This window comes from Anser cygnoides, chromosome 16 (assembly GCF_040182565.1).
Source record: "Anser cygnoides isolate HZ-2024a breed goose chromosome 16, Taihu_goose_T2T_genome, whole genome shotgun sequence".
In the NCBI taxonomy this organism is placed as follows: domain Eukaryota; kingdom Metazoa; phylum Chordata; class Aves; order Anseriformes; family Anatidae; genus Anser; species Anser cygnoides.
In genome coordinates this window covers 5,635,786-5,651,897 of record NC_089888.1, presented here as the reverse complement: position 1 = coordinate 5,651,897, position 16,112 = coordinate 5,635,786, and the positions used below count along the sequence as shown (strand labels likewise).

Genomic DNA, 16,112 nt, shown 5'->3' with positions numbered 1-16,112 from the left:
AGATCTAGTGCAGTTCAAAAGCTTGTACTTTAGTCTCTCTAAAGAGGTAAAATCACAGATCAAACTTTCTTGCTTGAGGGTATGAGCTATATGCCCAAGGTTAGGAAAGATTGTCCCTTTGGAGCACACAAATCTAGGATTGTCTGCTGTACAATTTTCTTTTAACATTTTCATTTGGGACTGACCACTGTCAGAAGTATGTTTTGGACTAGCTGGCCCATAGTCATTCCAATGTAATGGCACACTTCTAGTCTTAGCTTTATAACTGGTTTATTTGTAGTTTTATCAGATGTGCTGTCCTCTCATGCTCTAATGAACTTCAAAACTTCTAGCTTCCACAAGAAAAGTACGTTTGTTCTCTGGGGTTAGCAACTGAGGTTTGGGCATCATCTAACACCAGTTTCTCCAGTGCCACATAAAATAACACGCTATAGATGAGTAATATCTGAGCTTTGAAGCTTAAGTTTCTGGTTAACTTCTTCAGAACTAGGGTACTTGAAGCAATAATTTTGCAGATTTTGGCAAAAGTAGTATGATTGTTCCACTCTGGAGCTTAGTGCATTTTCTATTTATCGTCTTGAGACTGAAGACACAGAGGAAGCAAGTTGCGGAGGGGTGGTTCTCACATAAAAGGACTGTTGTACCATTGCAAAATTACACGTGACCCAATTCTGAGTACAAAGCATCAGGAAAGTGCAAAGATGGCTGAGATGGCAAATTCACAACCAGAAAACTTCAGACGTTTTCCTGAAAGTACAAAAAAAAAAAAAAATAAAAAGAATGAGTGAGAGGAAAAGACAATGATGAAATTACCCTGAAACTGTTGATGATTAAATCCTAGCAATGAAGCACGGAGGTACATCTTCAGTTAAACTAGGAATATATGTAGAAGAATCCCATCTTAGTTGTTCACAACAGCTGAATGCCTAAATCCATACATATGATCAAGTTCATGTAATAACATTTATCATGCTTGTTATGTATGTCAACGGTTAGACATGATCTGTTCTGATCTAGTCTTATCTGTTCTTATTCTGGTATGATGTAGAATAGTACAAATCACATTTCTTTGCAACACTGCTAGAACATGAAAATCCAGTACTAATTGTGCAACTATAAATAAATACTGTGAATGGAACAACTAGAACTACATATCCCTAAGCTTCTCCACATCAAAATTATGGTAGATATCTGTTTGTATTTGAACACACAATAAGAGCAAATCCTTAAGAAGTCACAGATTTTGCAAGTCTCTCCATTTGCAGCCACATAAAATTTCAGACTGTAATGTTTGTTTAAACCTGATACAGACACACCTGGAAACAAGAAGACAGCTGAGGCACATATAACTGCTCCCCTGCGTCTGACCTCAGTAGGAGCTTTGCTGGAGTAAAAGTGAACCATTTCAACATATGAGTCAGTTTGTGTCCGAAGATGTCTTCATGTCATGGCTTTCAGGTAAGTTTCTCTTTAATTAAAGATTTTAAATAATTTTAAAAGGCTTTAAGGTGTTGGCCCATTGCATACCTATCTAAGCATTTAATCCTTTTGTAATGACCTGTAGAGCCTACGGTAATAAAGTAGAAGGGTTAAAAAGAAAGAATAATAAAAATATATTTACAATTATTATTTTTTTTGTGTCACATAAAGAGTGTTTTATCTATAATACAACATACATACATTTCTCTAATGGTACCCAGTTTGCGCCTCACTTTGTAGCACAATATAGTTCTGTAGTTTAACAGAGATATCAGAAAAGATACACATAAAACTGAGTCATAAACACTCCCCCAAATGCAACACCATAAAGAACCTTATGACATCAAAATTACAATGTAGTGGGCAGTACTTTGTGGTCTCTGTGGTGCCTGCAAAGAAAACCACAAAGCTTGTAACATTTGTAGTCTCTCATTCATTCAGACACTCGTTCATTCAGGTCTCCCTCACTCACCCACATCTCTGACCAGCTGCTAAGAAGCTTGCCATGTGATGAGATAGGGCCTCATAACAGGCCAGGTTCCTTTCAAACCATTATAGAGAAATAGACATAGTTCCTACTTGCACCAACACTGGCAGAAGTGCAGGTGTGAACGTTATCAGGGATGTAGTCATTCCTATTATTTACAAACAGGACAAACTTTTTGTTGAACCTCTTTCCAAACTCGTTTTTCCCTTTTTGCCCTCTGTTGTATTATTGCCTGCTATGTCTCCTGCCAGATTGTCCCCACAAATGAGAGAAAATTTCTTCATTGCACACCAAACTACATACTAACATGAAAGGAGATATAGTCCCTCTCACTGCTAAAATTCACTAGCCTGAACATTTGCAATTTAAGATAATTCTTCTGTGCCTTAGGCTAGCTATGCAAAAAAATGGCAGTTTTATGCCAATGAAATCACAATAGATACTCAAAACCATTTTGCAGGAACTTTTTCTCTGATTCATCAGAAATAATTCTCTATCCTACACATATTTTGATTTCAAGTTAGTATTTTTATATTTACAGTTAGTATTTCATACACTGTGGTGTCTGCTCTGAGATCTTTACATCAGAAACACAGGAAGCTTTCAGTCAATGAAAAAATGAATGTACACAAATGCAAGTGTAGAAATGTACGGTATTATGTCTCTCAGTTCTCCAGGTGACCTCGCTCTTCTCTACATTAAATCTAGAAAGCTCAGAATAGCTGCAGGTGGGCTAAATTTTTTTGTATACTTGTAGGTTTAGAAGTATTTGCTTCCCTTTACTTTGATTTCAGAAAAGTTGAAATTATTAGGCATTCTTTTCTTGTCTCTTTACTGATTAAACACTTCTGTGGCTGCCTTGCCGCTTCCAGCAATATTGGCTTTTTTCTTTTGTTTTGTCTCCTTCTCAAATGTACTGTCCTTTGCCACACTGTTTATTGTTTCATAATTTTAAGATGAATTCATGGAACTGAAAACAAAGTGATTCATATGCAGGATCTTCCCAAGGTCAAAGCTAAAACCAACTACAACCAAGAGCACAATACTTCAGGGCCCACATGCTGGTAACGATGTCTCACCACTGTCAGAAGCAGGGAGCAACGCAAGCTTTTCTACTTCACACCAATGTTGAAGGTTACTTCAAAAGTTCCTAATTCAGAATTTCCAACAAAAAGTCTGCCAAATCTAAGCATAATGTTTCTGTTCAGAACCAGTTTCTGGTGTGCTAACTCAAGCTGACTGGCACATTAACCCTCAAAAAGGCCAGTGGAACATGGTGGAACAAATCCTGAAGGCAGCATGCAGCATGACTAACCACGTCAGGCTATATCTGTGTTGCATTAGGAGCAGAGGTGCAGAATGGGAGCTGGATTTCCCAAGCGCTGAAATTTCTGTATATGAGAATTTTCTTGTGTAAACTGTTGCTATTGTAGCAACAGGACTTTCTCAGTTTCCACTTGTCTTTGAAAAGAACAAAACCAACAAAACAAAACAAAACCAGTATTTATGCCAGTGACCTGACTGGATCTCTTACATCCCAGATAAGCACATTAAATGGGTACAGTTTTTACTATTGGAAAAATATATTTCAAATTACCTTGTGCACATTTATCTTAGCAGCATAAAGTAGAAGGGAAATCAATACAAATTAGACAAACGTTATTGTGGACTGATTCTCTACATCACTTGGATTCAGATAAAACTAGAACAAGAAGTAAAAATTACTCTCAGCTGCTTTGAGAAGAATGAATATTGGGGAAGAAGGGGGAAGGAATTTAAAACTCCAAATTAGAAATTAACTCCAATCCAATACACGCTACAGCTAAAATTTTATCAGCTGTTGAGGATTTCTATGAAATAGAGAAGTATCTTTATTCTAAAGATTATCCTGTTCTTTTCCTGCAGACAAACCTCTTCAAGGCATTTTCTTCACACAAAAATGCCTTGTATTGATAATGAAATTCAGTGACAAACCTGTGGGTTCTCCAAAGACAGATTGCACCTTTTGGTGAATTATTGTGTCTCCTAAAATGCGAACACAGACCGTTTTGCTCAACAATTCAAACAGATGTCAGGAACACGGTAGGTTTATGCATACTATTTCTTTTGCATAACACAGACTTCAGTAACATGCAGAAGTATCTCTTTTTAAAATGGATTTTTTATTAATTTTTCCAAGATTCAACACCATAATTCAAGTAATATAAAAGACACAAAGCCCTGAAATCACACAAAGAACTCCAATAAGCTGCTATTACACCTTGAAATTTATGAGATTCATATAAAGCTCTTTGCATTACAGAAACAATTTTACCAAGATCGCATACAAAGTTTGATACTTAAGTCTGACTGTGTTCCATTATTCTCTGTTAGAAAGCAATGCTTGGGTATTTTTCTTCAGCATTAAAACAAATTTGACAGAATTCAGTGATGCATAGAGTCAAACAATCATCCTTTTACCTTCAAAGAATCTTCAGTCTGACCCCTAAATCTACACTTCTGACAAGGGAAGTGAAAGGGTAGAACATACCCTGGTGGTGACAATGAAAGGAAATTGATTGTTAATATGAAATAGGTCACCTTTATGACTATGTGTCAACTGCAAGTGAGTGATAAATGCCTAGAAGCAATGTTTTGCCCTACAGATGTATGAGTGATACATGAAAATTTTCAAGCAGAAGCTGCTTGCTTAAAAGCGAAAGAACATAATGAAGAGGAAGTGGTATCTGACCTTTAGAGGGGAGAAGAATGCATAGGGGTTGTGTAGCTGACTGATACTTTTGTAAAAAGTAAAATTAAAAGTTCAAGCTGTAGTAGTCATATTGGGACATGCTGTTTTTTCTTGTACAAATCGCTATTTTACCTGTCATGTCCAAGATAACATTAGTCAATGTGCCAGGTACAGAAAGGGTGGAGAGTTAGAATAACACCTTAGGACTCTCTAAGTATAGACATTTCCTTTCTTTTTTTTTTTTTCTTTTTTTTTCCTTTTTTTTTTTTTAATAATGACAGCGCATGCATCATATGCTGTCTGTATAAACAATAAGCAAAGGCAAATCTATTTCCTTCTCATACTTTGCCCATCTTACCTAACTACAGTTTATGCTTGTTAGGATATGGATGTCTCCTATAGTCTGCCTACAGAGCAAACACAATGGTTCTCCCCTGCAGGCTGCTGGAAGAGAGAGGTGGAGCATTTCTCTGAAGCTAGGAGATTCTCAAGGAAGGAAAGGCAGAGAGCACGGTCAAGTGAGTTCCTACTCAACCAGGCTCTCTATTGCCCTCAAATTGGATGGTCTCTTCTTCTATGGGACTTAAATTATACCATTTGTCAAGAACAAAAAAAAAGTCTACAGATTAGTAGCTCAGAATTAATCAGCTGCAATCAGCCTCCTGTCATTCTACTCCCACAATATTGAAAGCCCTTTCAAAGAATCAGTGCCTTGGAGCTCTGGATAATCATCATTTAATATTTGAAACCACCATTCAGAAGATAGGTATCTATCAACATGTCACTTTACATACTAATAAAACAATTCTTCTTCTATTGTACCTGAACTTAAGAATCTCAAGGTGTCTCGGAAAGAGTAAGCCTTTAAATTCTCATGGGATTCTTGTGATTTCCAAAGAAAAAGTTGATTTCTGGGCCTCAGTGGTTGCCTGATTTCTGGAAGGAATTCAGTTTTGACCAGTGAAAATTAAATCTCTTTAAAGTATATTTAGTTTAATGCTTAAAACTTGAAACATGAAAAGCAGTCATTTAGCTCTAAATTTTAGCCCTCGTCTATCAGTAGTTACTAACGCTGTCTGCTGGATCATGTTAGACACAGAGCTTTCAGAGAACACAAAATATATCACATGCAAACAGATTTTGTAAAATGTTTTATGCTACTTGATCATAACCTCAAAAAAAAAAAAAAGTATTGATTAAATTCAAGATATAAAGAAAAAATGCTAATGACATAGCAAGGCTGCTGAGACATCAATATTTAAAAGCAGTTTGCTGAGATTAATATTTCTTTTTTCTGTCCAGAATGACTTTTGTGCATTTTTTGTATTCTAAAATACAAGATTAACTGCGTCTGTTGGATCAATACCATAAAGTAGCAATACTGTCTTCCATAAACACCCAGTCAGTTTTATGAACCAGGTTATTAGTAGTTAAATATTTAAAGATGTTTGCCCTTTGGATCTCACTTTGATGCTTGCAGCCAGAAAATACTGTCTTCCAAACCCACTTCCAAGCTCCTCAGTGTGGGAGGAAGATTTTGAACCAGTTCAAGAGCAAAAGTAATTTTCCACCCTTCTAGACATAAAAAGAAAAACAAGAATGTATTCAAAAACGATACTGTACATTTTGGCTCATTAGAGATTGTTTTCAAGGAATGATGCAGAATGAACCACATGACAACAGGCACAATGAAGTTGAAAGGACATAAAGTTAGGCATAAGGGTTTGGTTATTGCATACAAGAGTCAAAAATACACAAATAGCACAGCACAAGAGTGAATCAACCAGCTGTGCTTCCTTTCGTAGTGTCATTTTTTGCTTCATGACTTCCTCTTTCCTCTGCAGTGTTTGGCACCCTCAGTCTTTCTCTGTACTTTAAGTGCATTATGTTTCTTCATCTTCCCCACGATTTGTTTTTTTTTTTCCCTCTTCCTCGCTCCTCCGTTTTGGATGTTTAAAAATAAATGTGAATTAAGAAGGATGTCCTCCCCTGCCAGAGACCATCTGCTGTAAGACACCCCTTGAAAAACTATTTCAATGAAATTAAAGTCATTGTGGACTGGATATCCACAAACAGGGAGAAAATAGGCAGCGGCAGAAGCAGAGCTGTTTTTCAAGAGGATTCAGGAGCTGATCCAAGAATCCCAGCTATGTCTGTGGGAGGTAGAAGGCTGATGGTAGCACTGTTACGTGGGTCACCTAGTCCTTTCATCCCAACTAGGGGCAATGCAGCAGTGCCCAAGGAACACTGTCTATAACCTGGCAGCAGGATGGGCTCCCTGCAATTGTACCAATTTCCCTGTGGTGCTGTTCAACTAGTCAGGCTGTGCACTCAAGTACAGCAGTTGGTTTCAAACAACCGAGTTACACTATACTCAGATTTTAATAGGCTTAAGTCCTGCCTGATTTCCTATCATAATAACTGGGGAACAAACTTGTGGAGGACAAGGCTGATGGAATTCACGAAGTGAGGAGTACGAATGTGAGTTAGAACCTCCAGACCACCTCCCAGAGCCACCAAGCATAGGTCCCACCCCCATAAACAAGGATATGTTTATCTACTGTGTAGTCCTCGTGATTAGTACCTAGCTACATCACACAGGAAGCAATCCAGTCTGGTCATAAGCTTGCACTAACCATATTCATAAATTAAATAATAAATGCACATCCCAACAGACTTCTGTTGGTTTCAAAACACACTGCACTATATTTTAAAGAAAAGAAAAATGCATGCAATTAGATGTTTACAATGATTTCAGAGGCAAAAATGTAGTGTGACGCACAGTCATCTCACTGGCTCGTGGTAACGAGCTTGTCACCATAACAAATTAGCATATCCGTGTAAAAGTGTATAGGTATCTGTACACAGCCATCTGCACATAGGCTTTAAAACAAGAACAGAAATATAAGTGCTTTATACAGTGTCATATCAAACCCACAGAAAGTAGTCAGTACTAGTATTTATGTGAAGTCAAAGTTGATTAAGATGCCAAAAGAATGCTTTTGTTTCCCTAAGAATTCTCCATCAATTTATTTCAATTTAAACATAGCATATTAGTTCTCCCTCAAAAAAAGGAAAGAAAAAGAATTGATCTTTATGTCACTCAGAATCACATTATCTTACAAGCATAATTCACATAAAACAAATTAAGAGGCTGATCAAATGCTCTGTTAACGTAACTCTTTAATAATAATATCACTTAGATCTTAAACTGCTTAATTAGATTTTAGTCATTGCAATCAACAGCCTCATTGAAACTTCATTTATAATTTATAATCTCTTTGCATTTTACTGTTCAGTTTAAAAACAGCATTAACAACAAAAGCCAACAGTAAGTAGAAAAAGACAACAGCTACTATAAAAACCAAGGTGATTTATAGAAATGTTGCACCAGTTAGGTTTTGGGATTAACTTATTTCCTGGTTCACCAAACATCAATGGAAATATTTCAATTGGCTCGAATGGGTTCATGATTTTCCCTCAGGAAAAATAAATTTGGACTTCGAACACAAATCTAGATCCAGCATTTTACATTTGACCACAAATCTAAACTGAAAAAAATAAAATAAAATAAGCTGTGCTTTTAGTGAGAAAGTTGAAAAATGAAATAGATCTTTGAGACATTTAATGCCTAAGCATTCAACTCAGCTTCCATTCATTAGTTAGATTTTTATAGATAATGAAGATGTAAAGAGTAGGCCTAGCCAAGGCAACATTTGCTGTTGTGAAGTAGATATTTAAAGAAAGGGGCGTTTGGTTAAACAAAGTAAAAACGCATTCTATAAAGAATTTATGCACATTTGAACACAACCATATTCACAGTTAATGTTGGTTTTCTTCTGACTGCAGGTAGAAATAGGTCATCCACGGTCAGGTGACTTACTTTCTTGGGATAAACCATAATTTTATCTGCAATGGCAAAGTACCACCTTGGGAACTGGCCTGCCGGAAACGGAGCTCCATGTTTGATACCACTCACCCCACAGAGCAAGGGGAATATTACAGCTCCAGGATTTTGGATAAGATTTATGTGAATTGAAGTTCCTTTTTGAACATTAAGATATTAGCTGTTCAATAACACAGGCATTTTGCTTTTATTGTTCTTATTTTAATAGCCAGAGCTTTATTTTCCTGTTATTGCAAGATTATGTATTTATAATTATACTCCATTTAAAGAAGCTTTGATTGGTTAGCATGTTGGTATCTCCTCTATAACTAGTTTATCTACTTAAACTGAACACATTTCGCTAACTTCTTCCTAGCAGAGCCCAAAACAGACCCCAGTAGAATTTTAACACCCATCCCTCTAGAGCAGTCTGCTGATATGCTCAAAATATATGTGTAAACTAGCAGGCATCTGCTAAGCTACTAGAGAAGTATCCAGTAAGTAAATAAATGCATCTGGGTTGCAGCCACCAAGATTTATAACACTTTTCCTTGATTTCCTTTTTCACACTACAGTAAATACAGTAATGGTGCTGGCTAATAAACAGCCATAAATCTGCCTTCCTGTTTTTATGATGTTTGCTGATTGAAAAGTAATGCTGTGAAACTGATGAAGTCAGTGACTATGAATGCAGGAAGGCTTTGTGGGCTTTTGGGGGTTATGTTTTTAGTATATTTGAAACAGTTCATTTTGCAGGACTTTTCCACTCCCACATCAATAAGTTGGGGGTTTCTCATAACCTTCACCCCCTCTATTTTCCATATGCTGTAAGCTAGATTTTTACTCCTAATAAATTCAGCAGATCCACAGCAGATGTGGAATAGAAGAGGAGGTCTGGAGTTTTTTTGGACATGGCCTCTCACCAACAACTTAATTCAGTTCCCGTTAAGTCAATGGAAAAATTCCTGTAGACTTTCCTGACAGTTGAATTGGGCTTCTGTTGCTTCCTTCCTTCCACACAATTTCTTTCATACCCTCTCAGCCATCCTTGAAGAACCAGGACAGTTTAGGAACAGTTGTATACAACACACATCTGTTTTTACAACTCAGTTAACAGAGCACTGCAGGAAACTCCTAAAAACGCAGGAAACTTTGCACTCAGGATCTCTGCAGGCATAGCATGGCAGAAGCATGCCAGACATCACCCCTATAGGAATATTCATTCTCTTTCTGTCAACATCTCAGATTTAGCCGAGTCTAGTGGGGCTGTCCATAAAAGTCAGACATTTCTTTCCAAGGGATGTCACTTTTGAGAAAAGTGTAGAAATACCATATCATTTTTTTCTCAGACTTTTCTTGGTGATAGTAAGAGAACTGAATCAGAAGCAAACATGTGGAATAATTTAACAATTTTATCTTTAGCTGCTCTGGAAATAGCTTATTTTATCAACTGAAGGCCTGTCACTTCTCTAAGTTCAAAGTACTAGACACTTCTTAGGGGTAGCCTAAGTGTTAATTACAGCAGTTTGCCGTATCCAAGATGTCAAACGATGGTCACAGGAAATTAGCTGTGTTTATACTCCTAAAGAGGAGAAATAATATTTTTCCTTCCTACCAATGAGAAGACAGACTGTTGATATCAGCCTGCAGAACTGGATGTTTCCCTAGCAAGTTATTTGGTCTTACCTGTGTACGTTGTTCCCTCCTTCCCTCTTTCCAGATGCACTACTTTTAGGAAAGTTAAAAGTGAGTTCCATCAAACAAAACAATTAAGAGAGGCCTAGCTATGCTGACCTGTAAAAGAACTTTCAGGTGGAAGATTAATTTCATTTTGACAAACTTTATCCTGTCTAGCAGCTAGGACTACCAGCTTTGCGGACTGACATAAAATCCCTCAGTACAAAGACAGAGGTGAGACCTTATGATTGACTAAACAAGAAACCCCATTATTTTATATCCCTAAGAGGCCATGCTAAGTACAGCCTTACTCATGCCCTCAAAATAAAACAGATACTAATGCTAGAGGAGAAAATCTTCAAATCAAACAGAGCTACATAGTGAGAATGCCCAGAGAGATTGCAAAAGCCTCTCTCCTTCCCAGCTATTATTACCTCCTCAGAGCTGCACAAGCCCGGTGACTGCTACACCCACAAGACAGGTGAATTGGCATGAACCCATCAGAGTTCACAGAATGGGGAACATCCATTTTTATTCCTTTTTTCAGATACTTAAGAGAATAAAACATGCAAAACAAGCAGTTGTAAGAATGATGCAGATGGAAAAAGCCTTCTTTTTGAACATGAGATCATTTCACCTTCTGTAACCAGATTATATTTTAGCCAATATTATTTAAGACAGGATTTAAACTGTACATCAGTACCACCATTGGTTTTATTCATATTTCACAGGAGGAGAAAATAAAACTGTAAATTTCAAGTGCAAAAGAAAAGCCATCACTGCATAGCTCTGTAACACTGAAAGGTCAGTTCTAGTCTTCCTTTTTCCCTAGTATTCCAAGTTTCTAATTTCTCTGCCATACATGGATCTCAAGTCCCATTTTTATTAGTGCTAAAATAGACTGTTCCCCCACTGTCACACCATCTGTCTCTTTTTCCTCCTGCCTGCCAATATACAGAACATCTAGGAGTTGTTCTGAAAAGAGAAATAAAAGGAAAAAAAGAAAACTGTATTGTTTTGGTCACACACTCTGCTGGCAGCACCATGTTTCCAGCAGCGACTGTCTTCACAGAGGGACACATTCAGCCTCTGCCAGCCCATGACACACATTTACTTAAAAAAAAGAAAAAGAAAACAAAATCTTGCTGGTTTGGAATGAGGAGATGGGGAGAAATGTGATTTCCTTTCTGCTCTCCCACTGTGTGATTTCAGAGAAGGGCAACTCCTCCCAGTATCAGTGCTGCCTTGTTGCCATTTCAGGTCCTGTATCGGAAATTTCTCCTGACAATTTTCTGATTCAGCCTGAGCCTGAATCAGCAACAAGACCTGTTCACAGTACGCACCAAGAATGGGCTTTTCAGAAAGTGACAGAAAACACAATATGGGCTGTTGCTGCCTTTTTAAAATGTACTTTGACTTTAAATCTACAAATGCTTTTTTTGGCTTTTTAATATAGACATCAAATTCTCTTTTTTCGCCATATTATAACGGCCCTCTGTATCAGTAGCACTCTTAAGGGGTTGAAAATTCCACTATATACTCAAGACAAGATAGACTAAAAAGTCCTAAGGGCATAACAGGGCCAAAAGGCTCTTTTTATGAGGAGTGTCCTCATGTATAGCTTTACACCTGCCTAACACAGAAATAGCTGTAGATGTTTTTCTAAGGGGAATGAACATCATCCAGGTCCTGTGGTGTGGGACTAGAAGAGTGAAAAGGAGTGAGCACCACGATACTTCTGAAGTTGTCAGGATATATGACCTCTGCCCACTATATTTGGTGCCTAAATGTTGATTCTCAAGTGAACCTTTTAGCATCTGCTTAGTTCTGGGGTTGGTGAATGAACGCTCCAATATGCCTCCAATAACTCCCCTTCTTTGACTGCAGGATATTCAAATGCAATAAAAAAGTGAGAGGCAGAGGAAGAAAGGATGGATAAACTAGCTTGAAAAACAGAGAGAGGTGGAAGTTCTGGAAGCCATATTTTCCACTCGTAGATATGTGTACACCCCTACTAATATAACTTATTTTCACAGGAGCAAATCCCAGCACGATATGAATCTATTCCAGAACATGACAGCACCTCATAGCTCAGATTGGGCAAAATGGAGAGGGACGGTTTTGAAGAGCTTACTATGAAGCTTCCTTTTGATTTTTATCCACTACCACAGCAATGCTCCTTCATATTCTGTTTAATAGTCCTTGCAACATCCTGTTTTTTTTTTCCCCTCTGGGTTGAAAATGAATTTGCATTGAAGTTATTTGACATTTCAAACTTTTCAGATTTTTCATGTGAAAATAGCACCATCTGTAGGAGAAAACAGCCCCAAGTTCATTAAAAAATGTTTATTGTCAAGCCATTAAGCAGAAGTTCCTAATTCCCAAGAGAGTCAATACATAATTTTCAAAGTATGCTCACATTTTCTACTCCATCTTGCTACTCCAACTACCTCTGGCACAGTTCAGAGGTGCAGTAGCCTGTACCCTACAACCCCCAAGCTCTCCCTTTGTGACAGCAGCTGAGCAGACCATTTTTGTCCTGACAGCAGTTCACTAATGACAACTGTCTGCTATGCGTATGTCCAGAGCCACAGAGCCAAGAATCTGGATTTATGTTTATAGAAATAAGCAATTTCCAAATACTGGAAATATTCTAGATTTATCAGTGAAGAGCTTTCAGTTTCCTAGCCTTTTAAAAATGGCAGTATGTCCAGCATCCCAGTTTACCACACATTTAGTTCTGTTTGCTGACTAGGTTGGGGTCAAAAGATGAAAATGCTTTATATTAATCATGAAAATTAAACACATAAACTAATAGGAATCCAATATTGTGTCTAATTGTTTGGAGCCAGCCTTATCTATCATACCACATTGAATGTCCTCATCTACTACTACTTACAAATTCATTTACATTAGCATATGGTGGCACATCAGCCCACAGTCTGTTGGTCTCTCATAGAAATGACTTTTAATGTTCCCAAAACATTTGGGAACTACCTGTTTTGCCATAAATATTATTTTTAGACGTGTGAAAGTAACTTCTAAATGATCACAAAATTTTACTATAGCATATCAAAAATTACAAGAGGTTTGAAATAGTAAATCAAGCATATTTTCTGAAATATAGTCCCTACGGACATAAACGAAGAAAGATTTTCTTATATCTAAAAAGTAGGCTTGGCTCTGCCAAAAGCATCTTGCATGAATTCAAGTAAGTCATTTCATTTCTCTGAATTTCCAGGAGAAAAAGGTATTCCGTACTTAACCTCTTCCCTATTTCAGGCCCTACATGCTCTGGCCTGGGGACTCCAGCATCTTACATCAGTAGTGGGATAATAATAGAGGTGAGGCAACCTGCTTCTCCGTCACATCCCTTTCAAAGATAACGTTATAATAAAAACAAACATGGCTGGGCCAGCAGAGCCTCTCTGTGATTCACCATTATTATTTTATTATTTTTAAGGTATGTCTATGGATAAAAAAAATGAACTTCATAACTGCTTGTCCATATAGACTCAACATCCATCTATAGCTGCAACTATAGGCTAGCTATTTTAAAGAAAGTGACAACATTCTGTGCCTGACAGACTGGCACTGCATCACAGGTTTGATACTTCCAAGCTTCCTGTGCAATGCAAGCAGCTGAGGTCAAAAAAAAAACTGTGTGAAAAGACATTCTAGCAGTGAACTCTGAGCACGGGCCTAGAAGATTGTTTGCTGGATTTTTTAGAAGAAACTTGCCAGAATTATCTGCGTAAAAACAAACTCTCTTTTCTGCATGAAAATGAAGTCTCTGGCAGACAGTTGAAGCTGCATGGTGAGCCAGCGTGGGACAGTCTTTTATATTTTCTAAATAATAATACTAATAACATTTAAAAAGCAACAAGCATCCATTCTTCAAATGCAAACAAATAAACAAATTTGCTAGCAAGATCACCTCTACCCAGCTGACACCATGCAGACTATTTATTCTGTTTATTAACCCCCTTTCACAGGTTTGCTAAGAAAATTCTAAACTTCTCTTCACAAATGACTAACAATTTTTATGCACAGATAACGATGCTCAACAGCCACATATGATAAATATTTACTATTCCCATCCAACTACCACTTTGGTGCAAAATACCACTCACAGTGGATAACAGCATCCCTAACCTAACTCAACAGCATTTTGCGCACTTAATGAGCATCACATTCAGTACAATTTGTATCCTTCCCTCCAAACTCTTTTCCATTCACTTCCCTCTGTTCAGAAAAGCACAGAAAGGGCAGCATACTGAAAAGCTATTTAGCGATGGTGCTAGAGAGCATTTTGCAAGGAGATGCCAGCAAATTCTTCACAGCCTGTGAGCTGACTAGCACTTACGAGCATGGCACTGAGCTGGAGCTAATAAGCACTGGTGAGACGCATGTCTGTTACTTCACATGTGTTCGCACGGCTTCTGGCTCTCTCAGGCAGGAGAGCAAACACCTTACCGTAACATATGACGCAGATACATCATGAGCCTTTGTGGGCATCTGTACAGAATATATATAAAACTGAGTCAACAAACTAGACCTCACATTCCCATGGCAAATATGAGACACACAAAGGAAACGTAAGGGAATGTTTTTAATTTCCAATATGTCACACAGAGAGCTGTGTACAGGGGCAGCAAAAATGTGTACAACTGTTTGAAATGTCTTGTTATTTTCTAAAGTGTTACAGATGAGAAATTATAATTTGAGGGTGGGAGGGTAAAAACTGAAATGAACACATAAGTGCTGCAAAAGAGTTCTTGGATATCTGAATGCAACTGACAACAAAAAAAAGGGGGGGATGAAGCATGTAGAGACAAAGAAACCAATTCAAGCTTGATCCAATGTCCACTAAGTCAGTGAGAGGCTCTCCACTTAATGCATACTAGAGCTGAACCGTTAAGATCCCGTACACCCATGAGGGCAAGTTTATACCAGGCTATTGTTAGCAATATTTTTCAATTATTGCTTAGAAGAATCAGCTCCTTCAGTCAAGTTCCCTGACTGTTGGCCAAATTTAGTTCTGACATATGCATCCATTATCTTTCAATACAGCATACATATGCACCAGAGAATTTGGCTGCTTGGTGTGAATGATTAAAACATTCAATGAGAGAGGGAGCTGCATAAAGATTTAAAAGATTATTAGTTCCATGTTCTCATTCAAACAGAAGACAAAACAGTATCTCAATTGACAAGAATATACTAGCAGTGAAAGCAACTATTCTGTGAGCCATTTGCTTTCTAAAAAGGAGAATAGAACTCCCGTTGCTAAAATCTCCCTGCAAAAATGTCACCGCTCTGGGACGGAGTCCCACTTCTACCCTCATCTTGCTGGGCAACATCGTAAAACCATTGAAATACTCTGCTTAAAATACAAGGAAAGTCTGCTGGCTTTGGAAACATTTATAGTTTAGATCTCACACTGTTTAAGAGTTTATAGATAGTGTACCTGGCTTCCTAGTAAGAATTTCATACAATCTTTTGAAAGGCTTTAAGGATGTACCACAGCATTTGTTGCTTTTAAACATACAAGCAGCATTTCAATTAGCCTAATAATGGTTTCCTAGGAGAACTGAAGATTCACTTAGAAACACTGCACAGATCAAAAAAGCAAGTCTTCAAGCAAATGTGTGCATGTAGGCTTGCTTCTGTCTTTCTTCATCAGACAGTCAGAATGATATTGTTATTCGTCCATGGACATTCCTCTTCTTAATTTAGCCTTCACATTTCACTCCAGTTTCTCCTTTATTTCTCAGGCCATTAGGGCCATGACTGAAGGCAGAATTTAAGACCCATCCTTTTTCACATTAACTACAGAAAATCCTCATGCT

The 16,112-nt window shown here is 37.6% G+C and overlaps 1 long non-coding RNA gene across 1 annotated transcript in view; it reads right to left on the bottom strand.

Moving 5' to 3' along the window:
• Positions 1–206: 206 nt before the first annotated feature.
• LOC106042120 (uncharacterized) overlaps positions 207–16,112 on the bottom strand; it is a 40,560-nt gene continuing 24,654 nt past the window's right edge. The window contains exon 3 of the long non-coding RNA XR_001210922.3: positions 207–747. This is a non-coding gene — a long non-coding RNA (uncharacterized lncRNA). The remainder of the gene's footprint in view (positions 748–16,112) is intronic.